Source organism: Mobula hypostoma, chromosome 6 (assembly GCF_963921235.1).
Source record: "Mobula hypostoma chromosome 6, sMobHyp1.1, whole genome shotgun sequence".
NCBI classification, from domain to species: domain Eukaryota; kingdom Metazoa; phylum Chordata; class Chondrichthyes; order Myliobatiformes; family Myliobatidae; genus Mobula; species Mobula hypostoma.
The window spans coordinates 85,625,808-85,639,084 of record NC_086102.1 but is presented as its reverse complement, the minus strand read 5'-3'; positions in this window follow the sequence as shown (position 1 = coordinate 85,639,084).

Genomic DNA, 13,277 nt, shown 5'->3' with positions numbered 1-13,277 from the left:
ATGTCAAAGATTTGAGGAAGTAGTTCAGAGACAACCACATTGCTGGATTTGGATTCACACACACAAGACTGCAGGTCAGGAGACTAGATTTCATTCTTTTAAGGTTTCTTAATGAACACAATGGATTTTGCAACAATCCAGCAGTTTCAAGCTGTAATGGAGGCTTTTCTTATTTTAAATACATGAATTCAACTCTTTCAGTGGTGGTGGTGTATGTTAAACCCCTGATCATGGATCCAGAACTTTGAAAGCCAATCCATTAACTTAACCACCACACTGATATCATCAAGAGAACTGCATAGCATCAAGAGAAATAGTAGAACTCAACCACCCACAACTTAGACCTTCAGGGTTCAAATCCATTTACTTAAACACAATTCAGTCCACAGCCACCAACAAGTTTTAGTGTTCCGATTTACCCTCCAATAGCAAAAAAAAATGTTCTAAGCTCAAACCCCATTACAAATCACGTGTCTGTGGCTTGCTTGAAGGAATTTTCCCCCAAGTTCTCTGAAGTAGGTTTAATACCAAGGAAGTTAGTGACTGAACTAGGTATTAGTACTAAATATTGTAAAAAAAAAATTCATTTTATTTTAAGATCATAAGATATAGGAGCAGAAGTAGGCCATTTGGCCCATTGAGTCTGCTCTGCCATTCAATCATGGCTGATCCAATTCTTCCAGTCATCCCAACTCCCCAGCCTTCTCCCCATATCCTTAATGGCCTGGCTAATCAAGAACCTATCTATCTCTGCCTTAAATACACCCAATGACTTGGCCTCCACAGCCGCTCATGGCAACAAATTCCACAGATTTACCATCCTCGGACTAAAGTAATCTCTCTGCATCTCTGTTCTAAATGGACGTCCTTCAATCCTGAAGTCATGCCCTCTTGTCCTAGACTCCCCTGCCATGGGAAATAACTTTGCCACATCTAATCTGTTCAGGCTTTTTAACATTTAGAATGTTTCTGTAAGTTCCCCCCCTGCATTCTCCTGAACTCCAGTAAATACAGCCCAAGAGCTCCCAGACATTCCTCATACAATAATCCTTTCATTCCTGGAATCATTCTTGTGAATCTTCTCTGAACCCTCTCCAATGTCAATATATCCTTTCTAAAATAAGGAGACCAAAACTGCACACAATACTCCAAGTGCCTTATAGAGCCTCAACATCACATCCCTGCTCTTATATTCTATACCTCTAGAAATGAATGCCAACATTGCATTCGCCTTCTTCACCACCGACTCAACCTGGAGGTTAACCTTAAGGGTATCCTGTACGAGGACTCTCAAGTCACTTCGCATCTCTGCGTTTTGAAGTCTCTCTCCATCTAAATAATAGTCTGCCTGTTTATTTCTTCCACTAAAGTACATGACCGTATATTTTCCAACATTGTATTTCATTTGCCACTTCTTTGCCCATTCCCCTAAACTATCTAAGTCTCTCTGCAGGTTCTCTGTTTCCTCATCACTACCTGCTCCTACACCTATCTTTGTATCATCAGCAAATTTAGCCACAAATCTGTTAATCCCATAGTCCAAATCATTGGCAAACGTTGTAAAAAGCAGCGGTCCCAACACCGACCCCTGTGGAACTCCACAAGTAATCAGCAGCCAGCCAGAATAGGATCCCTTTATTCCCACTCTCTGTTTTCTGCTGATCAGCCAATGCTCCACGCATGTAATTCCATGGGCTCTTATCTTGCTAAGCAGCCTCCCGTGCGGCACCTTGTCAAAGGCCTTCTGAAAATCCAAGTACACTACATCCACTGCATCTCCTTTATCTATCCTGCTTGTAATTTCCTCAACAAATTGCTGTAGGTTAGTCAGGCAGGATTTGCCTTTCAGGAAACCATGCTGGCTTTGGCCTACCTTGTCATGTGCCTCAAGGCACTCCGTAATCTTATCCCTAACAATCAATTCCAACAACTTCCCAACCACTGATGTCAGGATAACAGGTCTGTAGTTTCTGCTGCCTCCCACCCTTCTTAAATAACAGGGTAACATTTGCAATTTTCCAGTCATCCAGTACAATGCCAGAATCTATCGATTCTTGAAAGATGATCGTTAATGACTCTGCAATCTCTCCAGCTACTTCCTTCAGAACCCGAGGGTGCATTCCATCAGGTCCAGGAGATTTATCCACCCTCAGACTATTAAGCTTCCAGAGCACCTTCTCAGTCGTAATTTTCACTGCATATACTTCACTTCCCTGATACTCTTGAATGTCCAGTATACTGCAGACGTCTTCCACTGTGAAGACTGATGCAAAATACGCATTCAGTTCCTCTGCCATCTCTGCAACTCCCATTACAATATTTCCAGCGTCATTTTCTAATGGTCCTATATCTACCCTCAACTCTCTTTTACCCCTTATATACTTAAAAAAAGCTTTTAGTATCTTCTTTGATATTAGCCGCCAGCTTCCTTTCATAATCCTTCTTTTCCTTCCTAATGACCTTCTTAGTTTCCTTCTGCAAATTTTTAAAAGCTTCCCAATCCTCTATCTTGCCACTAGCTTTGGCTTCCTTGTATGCCGTCGTATTTGCTTTTACTTTGACTCTGACTTCACTTGTCAGCCGTGGTGATGTCCTTCTTCCCTTTGAAAATTTCTTCTTATTTGGAATATATCTGTCTTGCATTTCCCTCATTTTTCGCAGAAACTCCAGCCATTGCTGCTCTGCTGTCCTTCCTGCTAGTGTCCCTTTCCAGTCAACCTTGGCCAGTTCCCCTCTCATGCCATTGTAATTTCCTTTATTCCACTGAAATACCGACACATTGGAATTTAGTTTCTTCTTCTCAAATTTCAAAGTGAACAAAATCATATTGTGATCACTGTTCCCTAAGGGTTCCTTAACCCTAAGCCCTCTTACCACCTCCAGATCATTGCACAACACCCAATCCAGCACAGCTGATCCCCTAGTGGGCTCAACAACAGAAGGCTGTTCTAAAAAGCCATCCCTTAGACATTCTACAAATTCTCTCTCTTGAGGTCCATTACTGGCCTGGTTTTCCCAATCCACTTTCATGTTAAAATCTCCAATGACTATCATGACATTGCCCTTCTGACATGCCTTTTCTATCTCCGGCTCTAAATTGTAATCCACATCCTGGCTGCTGTTTGGGGGCCTGTATACAACTGCCATTAGGGTCCTTTTACCCTTGCCATTTCTTAACTCAACCCATAGAGACTCTACACCTTCTGATCCTATGTCATCCCTTTCTAATGATTTAATATTGTTTCTTACACACAGGTCCACACCACCCTCTCTGCCTACTAACCTATCTTTCCAATACACCGTATATCTTTGGACGTTCAGCTCCCCATGGCAGCTGTCCTTTAGCCAAGTTTCAGAGATGGTCACAATGTCATACTTGCCAATCTGTAGCTGAAGTTCAAGATCATCCATTTTATTTCTTATGCTGTGTGCATTCAGATATAACACTTCCAGTCCAGTATTTGTTGCTTTCTGTTTTAACTGCACCATACCTCTATTGCCTTGTAAATCATGCCACTGGCTGTGATTATGCCTCATCTCCTGCCCGTCCTTTCTATCATCTGTGTTGAACGCTATCTTTGATTTATTTCTGTTTTCCCCTTCCTCAGTCCTATCACTCCGGTTCCCATCCCCCGCCAAATTAATTTAAACCCTCCCTAACAGCTCTAGTAAACCTGCCTGCTAGGATATTGGACCCTTTTGGGTTCAGGTGTAACCTGTCCTTTTTGTACAGGTCGTACCTCCCCCAGAAGATACCCCAATGATCCAGGAACCAGACGCCCTGCCCCCTACACCAGTCTCTCAGCCATGTATTAATATGCCTGATCATGCTATTCTTGCACTCACTAGCATATGACACAGGCAGTCCTGAGATTCCTACCCTGGAGGTCCTGCTTTTCAGCTTCCTACCTAACTTCCTGAATTCTCTCTTCAGGACCTCCTCCCTTTTTCTACCTATGTCATTGGTACCAACGTGTACCAAGACTTCTGGCTGTTCACCCTCTCCCTTCAGAATAGTCTGTACCCGATCCGAGACATCCCATACCCTGGCACCTGGGAGACAACACACCATGCGGGTATCTCTATCAGGCTGACAGAACCTCCTGTCTGTTCCCCTCACTATGGAATCCCCTATGACTAATGCATTCCTCACCACCTTCTCTCCCTTCTGCACCATGGAACCAGGCTCAGTGATCCGATTGCTGTGGTTGTCCTCTGTCAGGTCATCTCCCTCAACAGCACCCAAAACGAGGTAATGATTACTGAGGGGGATGGTCAGAGGGGAGCTCTTAACTATCTGAGCTCTTCCCTTTGCTTCCCTGACAGTCACACACTTATCTAACTCCTGCAGCCTCGGGGTGACTAACTCCCTGTAGCTCCTCTCTACCTCCTGCTCACTTTCCCTAATAAGCTGTAGGTCATCAAGCCGCAGCTCCAGATCCCTAACACAGCCTCTCAGGAGCTGCATCTCGGTGCACCTGGCGCAGATGTGGCCATCTGGGAGACTGGAAGATTCCCAGGATTCCCATATCTGACACCCAGAGCAAAGTACTAGCCAAACAGACATGCTTTCTATTCCTCCGGAAAAAAAATGCAAGAGGAGAAAAAACTATGTCCACCTACTCACTTCCCTCGCCGAAGCCCTTTTGTAAGAGATTATGCAAATTAGGAATAATAATGAGACCATATAATCATCAGGAGTATAACACAGTAAGACTCAGAACAGTGTAATGTTGAAAGGACCCGGAGTATCATCACCAGAATGGTTAAGGGAGATAGAATACTGCTTGTAAAGGAGAAACGATTACAGAAGGATGTACAGGTTGTGATAGATGAAGTAGGCAGGAAGGATCTGAAGATATAAATGTCAACACTGAGTAATTTACCCAATTGGCCTATTTCTGTACTGTACGTTTCATGCAACGTACACTCAGTGGCCACTTTATTAGGTACAGGAGCTACTCAATAATGCTCTGCCCACCCTGGTCGTGGAAGCGGATACAATAGGGTCTTTTAAGAGCCTCTTAGGTAGGTACATGGAGCTTAGAAAAACAAAGGGCTATGCACTAGGGAAATCCTAGGCAGTTTCTAGAGTAGGTTGCATGGTCAGCACAACATTGTGGGCTGAAGGGCCTGTAATGTGCTGTAGATTTTGATGTTCTATGTTCTAATAAAGTGGTCACTGAGTGCATGTTTGTGGTCTTCTGCTGCTGTAGCCCATCCACTTCAAGGTTCAACGTGTTGTGTGTTCAGAGATGTTCTTCAGCACACCACTTTTGAAACATAGAAATACTGTCACCTTCCTGTCAGCTTGAACCAGTCTGGCCATTCTCCTCTAAACTCTCTCAGTAACAAGGCATTTTCACCCACAGAACTGCCACTTACTGGACTTTTTTTGTTTGTTTCTTCCACCATTTTCTGTAAACTTTCCAGACTTTTGTGCATGAAAATCTCAGGAGATCTGAGATATTCCAAGTAGCCTGCTTGGTACCTACAATCATTCCACAGTGCAAGTTACTCAGATCACATTTCTGCCCCATTCTGATGTTTGGTTTGAACTTCTTGACCATGTCTGTAGGCTTATATGCATTTAATTGCTGCCACATGATTGGCTGAGTAGATATTTACATTAAAGAGTGGGTGCATCTGTGTATATGATGTCGAGGTCACTGGGTGCAATATTTTTGAAATCACTCTGCCGTTATTACCTGGTTTCCAATTATATGACAATTAATTATGCCATCTCCTCTGCTAACAGCATCTGGATTGGAATAGACTTCGATTCATTGATTTAATAACATGATCAGGAGGGCAACATTATTTAAAGGTTGATTTCAATGCTTCATGTAGGACGTAATGAAATTAGATGTTGTCCTGTAACCTAATTTTACTATAAACATACTACAAAGTAGCTGTAGTCATTTTCAACTGTAATATGATATTGCCTGAAGAAATTAATGAAGCTTGTAGATATTGCAGATTCATTGATTCGGTAAGTGGGACAGAAGACACTAATTGTGTGTAAGCACGTTAACTATTTATTTATAAGATAAACTGTGAAACACTCAACCCAAACAGCTAAGTCAAACAAGTACTTATCTAACCCCGCTACATTACAGGACCATAAAATTAAACATTCAAGCAACACACATCAAAGTTGCTGGTGAACACAGCAGGCCAAGCAGCATCTCTAGGAAGAGGTACCCCACCTCCCCTTCGTACCCCATCCGTTATTTATTTATATACACACATTCTTTCTCTCTCTCTCCTTTTTCTCCCTCTGTCCCCCTCACTATACCCCTTGCCCATCCTCTGGGTTTCCCCCCGCCCCTTTTTCTTTCTCCCTGGGCCTCCTGTCCGATGATCCTCTCATATCCCTTTTGCCAATCACCTGTCCAGCTCTTGGCTCCATCCCTTCCCCTCCTGTCTTCTCCTATCATTTTGGATCTCCCCCTCCCCCTCCCACTTTCAAATCTCTTACTAGCTCCTCTTTCAGTTCATCTCTCATTAAACATTCAATAACCCTTCGAGTTAAACGCAGTTACTGATATTTGTTTAAACTGAGCACCTGAAGAGGGAGGGAAAAACAGGCACTAAACATACACACTGTGGCGAATACTTGGCTAAAATGTGTGCGCGGGCCTTCCCTGCGGCACAACCCCCACCGTCTACCGTTTCCGCAACACCTATCCATGGCAACCTGAGAGGAAGAGCCTGCATGGTTGCTGCGCGCTAGATTTAAACCCTACCAGCGCCGTGATGTCATCAGCTGCTCAGAAGTTAGTGGGAAGGGCCTCATTGTTCCTTACGCAGGCTCCCATGGAGGAGTGGGTTTCAATGAGCAGGGAAGTTAAGATACTTACTACAACATGCCACAACACCATGACACTCAACCCGCAGACTAGCATAACCTCCACATATGCCCCACTATAGTACACACGAAACAAGATCACAGATCATAAGACACGGGAGCAGAATTAGGCCACTCGGCCTGTCGAGTCTGCTCAACCATTCTATCATGACTGATCCCAGATCCCACTGAACCCCATACACCTGCTTTCTCTCCATATGGTGCCCTGACCGATCAGAAAACTATTAACTTCCGCCTTAAATATACACATTGACTTAGCCTTCACTGCAGTCCGTGGCAGAGCATTCCACAGATTCACTACCCTCTGGCTAAAAAAAATTCCTCCTTACCTCTGTTCTAAGAGGTCGCTCCTCAATTTTGAGGCTGTACCCACTAGTTCTGGATACCTCCATCATAGGAAACATCCTCTCCACATACACCCTGTCTAGTCATTTCTCCATTCCATAGGTTTCAATGAAATTCCCCCCCTGCCCCACAGTATCCTAAGTTCCAGTGAGTACAGGTCCAAAGCTGTCCAACACTCCTCATATGTTTACCCCTTCATTCCCAGAATCATCATCGTGAACCTCCTCTGGACTCTCTCCAATGACAACACATCCTTTCTGAGATACGGGGCACAAAACTGTTGACAATACTCCAAGTGCAGCCTGACCAATGTCTTATAAAGCCTCTGCATTAACTCCTTGCTTTTATATTCTACTCCCCTTGAAATGAATGCCAACACTGTATTTGCCTTCTTTACCACAGACTGAACCTGTAAGTTAACTTTCTGAGAACCTTACATGAGGATTCTTAAGTCCCTCTGCACCTCTGATGTTTGAATTTTTTCCCCATTTAGATAATAGTCTGCAATTTTGTTCCCTTTACTAAAATACATTATCACAAATTTCCCAACACTGTATTCCATCTGACACTTTTTTGCCCATTCTTCCAACTTGTCAAAGTCCTGCTGCAGTCGCATTGCTTCCTCAGCACTACCTACCCCTCCACCTATCTTCATATCATCCGCAAACTTTGCTGCAGTGCCATCAATTTCATTATTCAAACCATTGACAAACAATGTGAAAAGTAGTGGTCCCAATACTGACCCCTGAGGAACACCACTAGTCACTGGCAGCCAACCAGAAGAGGCCTTTTATTCCCACTCGCTGCCTCCTGCCTGTCAGCCATTCTGCTACGCATGCCAGTATCTTTCCTGTAACACCATAGGATTTTATCTTGTTAAGCAGAATCTATAAAAAGATCTTCAAAACGCCTGATACCGCTCCTACACCAGTCTTGGAATGTGGAATCCTGCATAGAAGGTTGAAATAAATGATTGTATAGAATAGGACTAGAAAGGGAAAAACTATAAAGGCCATGATATTTTCTAAATTGAGCCCATATTCTCAGCGTATGCCTGATTACAGGATTAGTAATAAATTTTGGCAAGTGGCAAGGAAGTACAAATCCAAGTAAAGCTGGAATAGATAATTTCTTATAAGCATTCAATTCCATTGCCACCCATGTTGGACAAATAGACTGATTATAAAAGTAGAACCAAAAGATAATATTGTGAATATTGGCTGCCCAATAATATGAATGAAAATTAGGCAACACCAAGCCACCTTCTCTTTTAGGCTTTTGAAGATGAGCTTTATTAAGCCTAGTCTGTTTACCCTTCCATAGGTATGACGAGATAACAGAATCTAAAGAATCAAAAAAAAAACTTTAGGAATAAATATTCTTGTTCTTGTTCGTCCATCGTCGACGTCGATGAGGACCTCGACACCATTATTGATGGTGTCGAGACTAGCACATGACTTGGATTTAAGTGAGGGAGAGTTGCGCAGCGTCAGCCTCACTCTCTCTTCCCAATTCCCATCTGGATCCAGTGGCAAGACAGAGTCGAGACAGCTGGAGATGGGACTAGGCGCAGTGGATGACCAGGACGTCTTCTGTGTCTTGTCCTGCTCTACACGTTCCACGACGTTTGCAGAGACCGCCTTCTTGACCATTGGACCTTCCATTGGTCTCGTCCGCTCAATCCGCCGGAGTCTGTCTTCACATGCTGGGATAGACAACTCCCTTTCTCACCGAGGGTTTGAGACCCATCGGCTACCCTCACCTGGTTTAGCCAGCCTGTCGAAGCCGTTGCCCGGGGTGTGGCCGCTGTCGCATGCAAACAGCTACGGGGAGCCACAGGTGAGAGCTGAGTGCCAGGTGGGGACCAAAGGTGGACTAACCGCCTTGAAAAGGACGCGATATATTACCTCACCAGAGGTGCTACCCCTCCCTGACACCCCATACACCCCAGGAATAAATATAGGGAAAGATTGAAATAAGTATAAAAATTTAGGAAGAATATACATTTTAATTACATTAATTCACCCAATTAAAGACATATACAGATGTGACCACTGTGTTAGACTCTGTTTTGTAGAATTTAAAAGATTATTGAAATTCTCATCAAAAAGGCAATTGTAATTCCTTGTTACTATAATACCAAGATAAGTAAAACAATTGTTCACTACTTTAAAAGGGAGATTTTGAAATTCTAATGCTTGATTATATCTTTTTATAGACAATCGGTTTGCGACTTTTCAACAGTTGTCTACAAAGTTTAATTTACTGAATACTCATTTTTTTTAGATATCTTCAAATTAGACATTTCATTAGCCCTTTAACGCCACATTTTCCTGAACAACCTGATAAAAATGTTGTAGACTTGTTTCTTCAAATGAACCCCTTGGGTAAAGGTTTAATTTCTACTATTCGTGTCAAATTTATGAATCTCAGACGAGCCCTTTGTGATAAAACTAAAACTGCTTGGGAGTCACAACTTAGGTTTTCTTTGTCCGACAAGGTTTGGGATTCAATTCTTAAGTCAGTCAATTCAATTTCTTTATGTGCTCGTCATTGTCTTTTGCAGTTTAAAGTCGTCCACAGGGCTCATAGGTCTAAAACCAAATTGGTGATGTTTTATCCTGGTGTGATAATTGGTGAAGTTTTAGTCCCTGGTGTGACAAATGCAAAGGAGGTGAGGCTTCCCTTATTCATATGTATTGGGCCTGTCCTACTTTGGAAAAATTTTGGGAAGATTTTTTTTAACTTTATCTTCTATATTAAATTGTCATTTGGAACCTGATCCTTTGATCGCTCTTTTCAGTATTTCTCCAGACTCTGACAAGCATCTGATCCCCGCTAAACGACGAACGTTGTTTTTTGCCTCTCTTTTAGCTAGACATGCAGTACTCCTTAAGTGGAGAGATGTAGTTCCCCCTACCTATGCTCAATGGCTCAGGGATATTATGTCTTGTTTAGATCTTGGAAAGATTTACTATTCACTTTTTAATTCGGACATAAAGTTCCATAAGTTGTGGGGACCTTGAATATTTTCATAATTCTCACCTAGATTGATTGGAGTATTTTTTTTCTTCCCTTGATAATCAGATCCTGCATTTCCAGCTTTCTCTGATTCTTTGATTAGGTAGCAGGCTGCTTTATTAATTATTCTTCATTTCTCTTCTTAACTACAATATATAGTTCTGGGGTGATAAAAGTTTATCTCAAATGTCCTTTCGAATATTTATACTTATAATATAATGGTTCACTTGGAGTTGGATAGTGTGTGGGTAGGGTGCTTTCCTTTCTAATTTGTCATTTTTAATATGGGTGACTTGCTCATTTGTTAAGATATGTATTATTGCTATTTTTGTCTGTATTGCAATGATCCTTCTATTTATACTATTGATTTTTTTCTTCTACGCTGTAGTTTGTAGAAAATCATAAATAAAATATTTTTTTAAAAAGCAGCATCATGTGTGGCACCCTATCAAATGCCTTCTGAAAATCCAAGTAAACTACCTCTCCTTTTTCCACCCTGCTTGTTACTTTCCCAATGAACTCTAACAGATTTGTCTGGCAAGATTTCCTTTGCAGAAACCATGCTGACTTTGGCTTATTTTGTTGTTAGTCTCCAAGTACCCCAAAACCTCATCCTCGATAATAGACTCCAACACTTTCCCAACCACTAGAAAGTGGTTATAACATATTATAACATAATAATACCCAGAATTATCAGCCCAGCAGTTACTACCCAGTTTTACAGTAGTCTTCCAGCTTCCCAATGCCACAAGAGACCACCAAGTTCCCCTAGGCTGTGGTAGCCTGGAGCTGATCTTATTTACTGACTTCTGGATATGGTCTGCTAGGGAAGTAATATTCCCAGACATGTAGGTACAGCACTCCTGACCATTCACAGCACAAGTGCCACCTCTCTCTGTGAGCAGCTGGTATCAGTTCCCAAGACAGCCTAGCCGTACCATACAGGCGAAAGGCTGTCATTCAGAACCTTTATCCCTCTGTGATATGCCTCTTACTGCACCGACCCACATGGGCAGGGTGGCTTGTTCAGGCTATTGAGGCAGTGTACGTATTGGTACCGTGTACCACGGATAGTAGCAGCCGCACTGTCCCACGGGTAGGTCCAGGCGCCACACATCCAGTGTAGCAGCTATTCTCATGAACCAATGCCACTGCTGAAACCACCATGGATTGTTACACTTGTACGATGCACCCTCCGGTAATGATGTTCCAAACTGTTATTATTATTCCATCTGTTATTAGCAACTAGCAAAACATACATTCTTGAAGTGATGAAATTAAGCATACTAAGTGTAAATTAAGCAGTCAACACAAGATATGACATCTGTCAATCCCCAACTCCAAACTGACCAAAGCAAAGGACTAACACATAACTTGTTCCCTTTGCTTTTACCCCGTCCCCACTCACGTGTCCAGTTACCATAATAAATGTGGAACATAGAATACAGTGTAGATAGACATGGCTCCTAAATCCCAGCCCCCCCGCCCACTATAATAATTACAACTACATAACTAACAAAACTCAGGAGACAGGAAATCTCAACATTCACACAGATGTCCTCTTTCCGGTAAGCTGACTGTTCTGGATTGTGCTCTTCTGCTGTCAAACCAGGTTCATCTTGACTGCATTCAGGAAAATCTGTCTTGAATCGCCGCTGTGAAAGCTTATCCTAGTGCAAAACTGAAATCCTGTTAATGGCAGCTCTGACTGAGCATAGTGTCTTCCACCATCACAGTCTCCTGTCCATAGTCCATGAACAGTCCAACCCAGCATCGTTCTGATTGCACAGGGCCCATCACTGACACTGCGAATCACTTGCAACAGCCCCAATGCTTTAGGCACATTCGTCCCTATAAGCTGCTCATTTTCCAAATCAATTTTCAACAAATGGATTTGCCTCAAGTGAGACAATTCCTGATGATCTTTCTGATGAGAAATATTCCCTCTGTGAGCAGGCATACTTTCCTGCGAATAGATGTTAGGCAGTTCACAGTAGTTTAAACTGTCTAGGCCAGTCACTTCCAATCCTGAAATGACATAACCTTATCTTGAGCCATGGTATGTAAGAGAATGTATGTTCTTTTTCCTGTCAGGTTGACCTTGTTCATAGGCTCACTGCTGTACTTCATAGATCTAGGAAAGCATTGTCTTATTACTCTTCTTAGACTTCACCTGTACTGGAATTATGAGAAGTTTACAATAATACAATGTTGGAAAGTGTATGGTTATTCACTTTGGCAGAAAAAATAAACGGGCAGACTATTATTTAAATGGGGAAAGAATTCAAAATTCTGAGATGCAACGGGACTTGGGAGTCCTCGTACAGGATTCCCTTAAAGTTAACCTCCAGGTTGAGTCAGTAGTGAAGAAGGCAAATGCAATGTTGGCATTCATTTCTAGAGGAATATAATAGAGTATAGGAGCCGGGATGTGATGTTGAGGCTCTATAAGGCGCTGGTGAGACCTCACTTGGAGTACTGTGGGCAGTTTTGGTCTCCTTATTTAAGAAATGATGTGCTGACGTTGGAGAGGGTACAGAGAAGATTCACTAGAATGATTCCGGGAATGAGAGGGTTAACATATGAGGAACGTTTGTCTGCTCTTGGACTGTATTCCTTGGAGTTTAGAAGAATGAGGGGAGACCTCATAGAAACATTTCGAATGTTAAAAGGCATGGACAGAGTGGATGTGGCAAAGTTGTTTCCCATGATGGGGGAGTCTAGTACGAGAGGGCATGACTTCAGGATTGAAGGGCGCCCTTTCAGAACAGAAATGCGAAGAAATTTTTTTAGTCAGAGGGTGGTGAATCTATGGAATTTGTTGCCATGGGCAGCAGTGGAGGCCAAGTCATTGGGTGTATTTAAGGCAGAGATTGATAGGTATCTGCGTAGCCAGGGCATCAAAGGTTATGGTGAGAAGGCGGGGCAGTGGGACTAAATAGGATAAAATGGATCAGCTCATGATAAAATGGCGGAGCAGACTCAATGGGCCGAATGGCCTACTTCTGCTCCTTTGTCTTATGGTCTTATGGCCTTATGA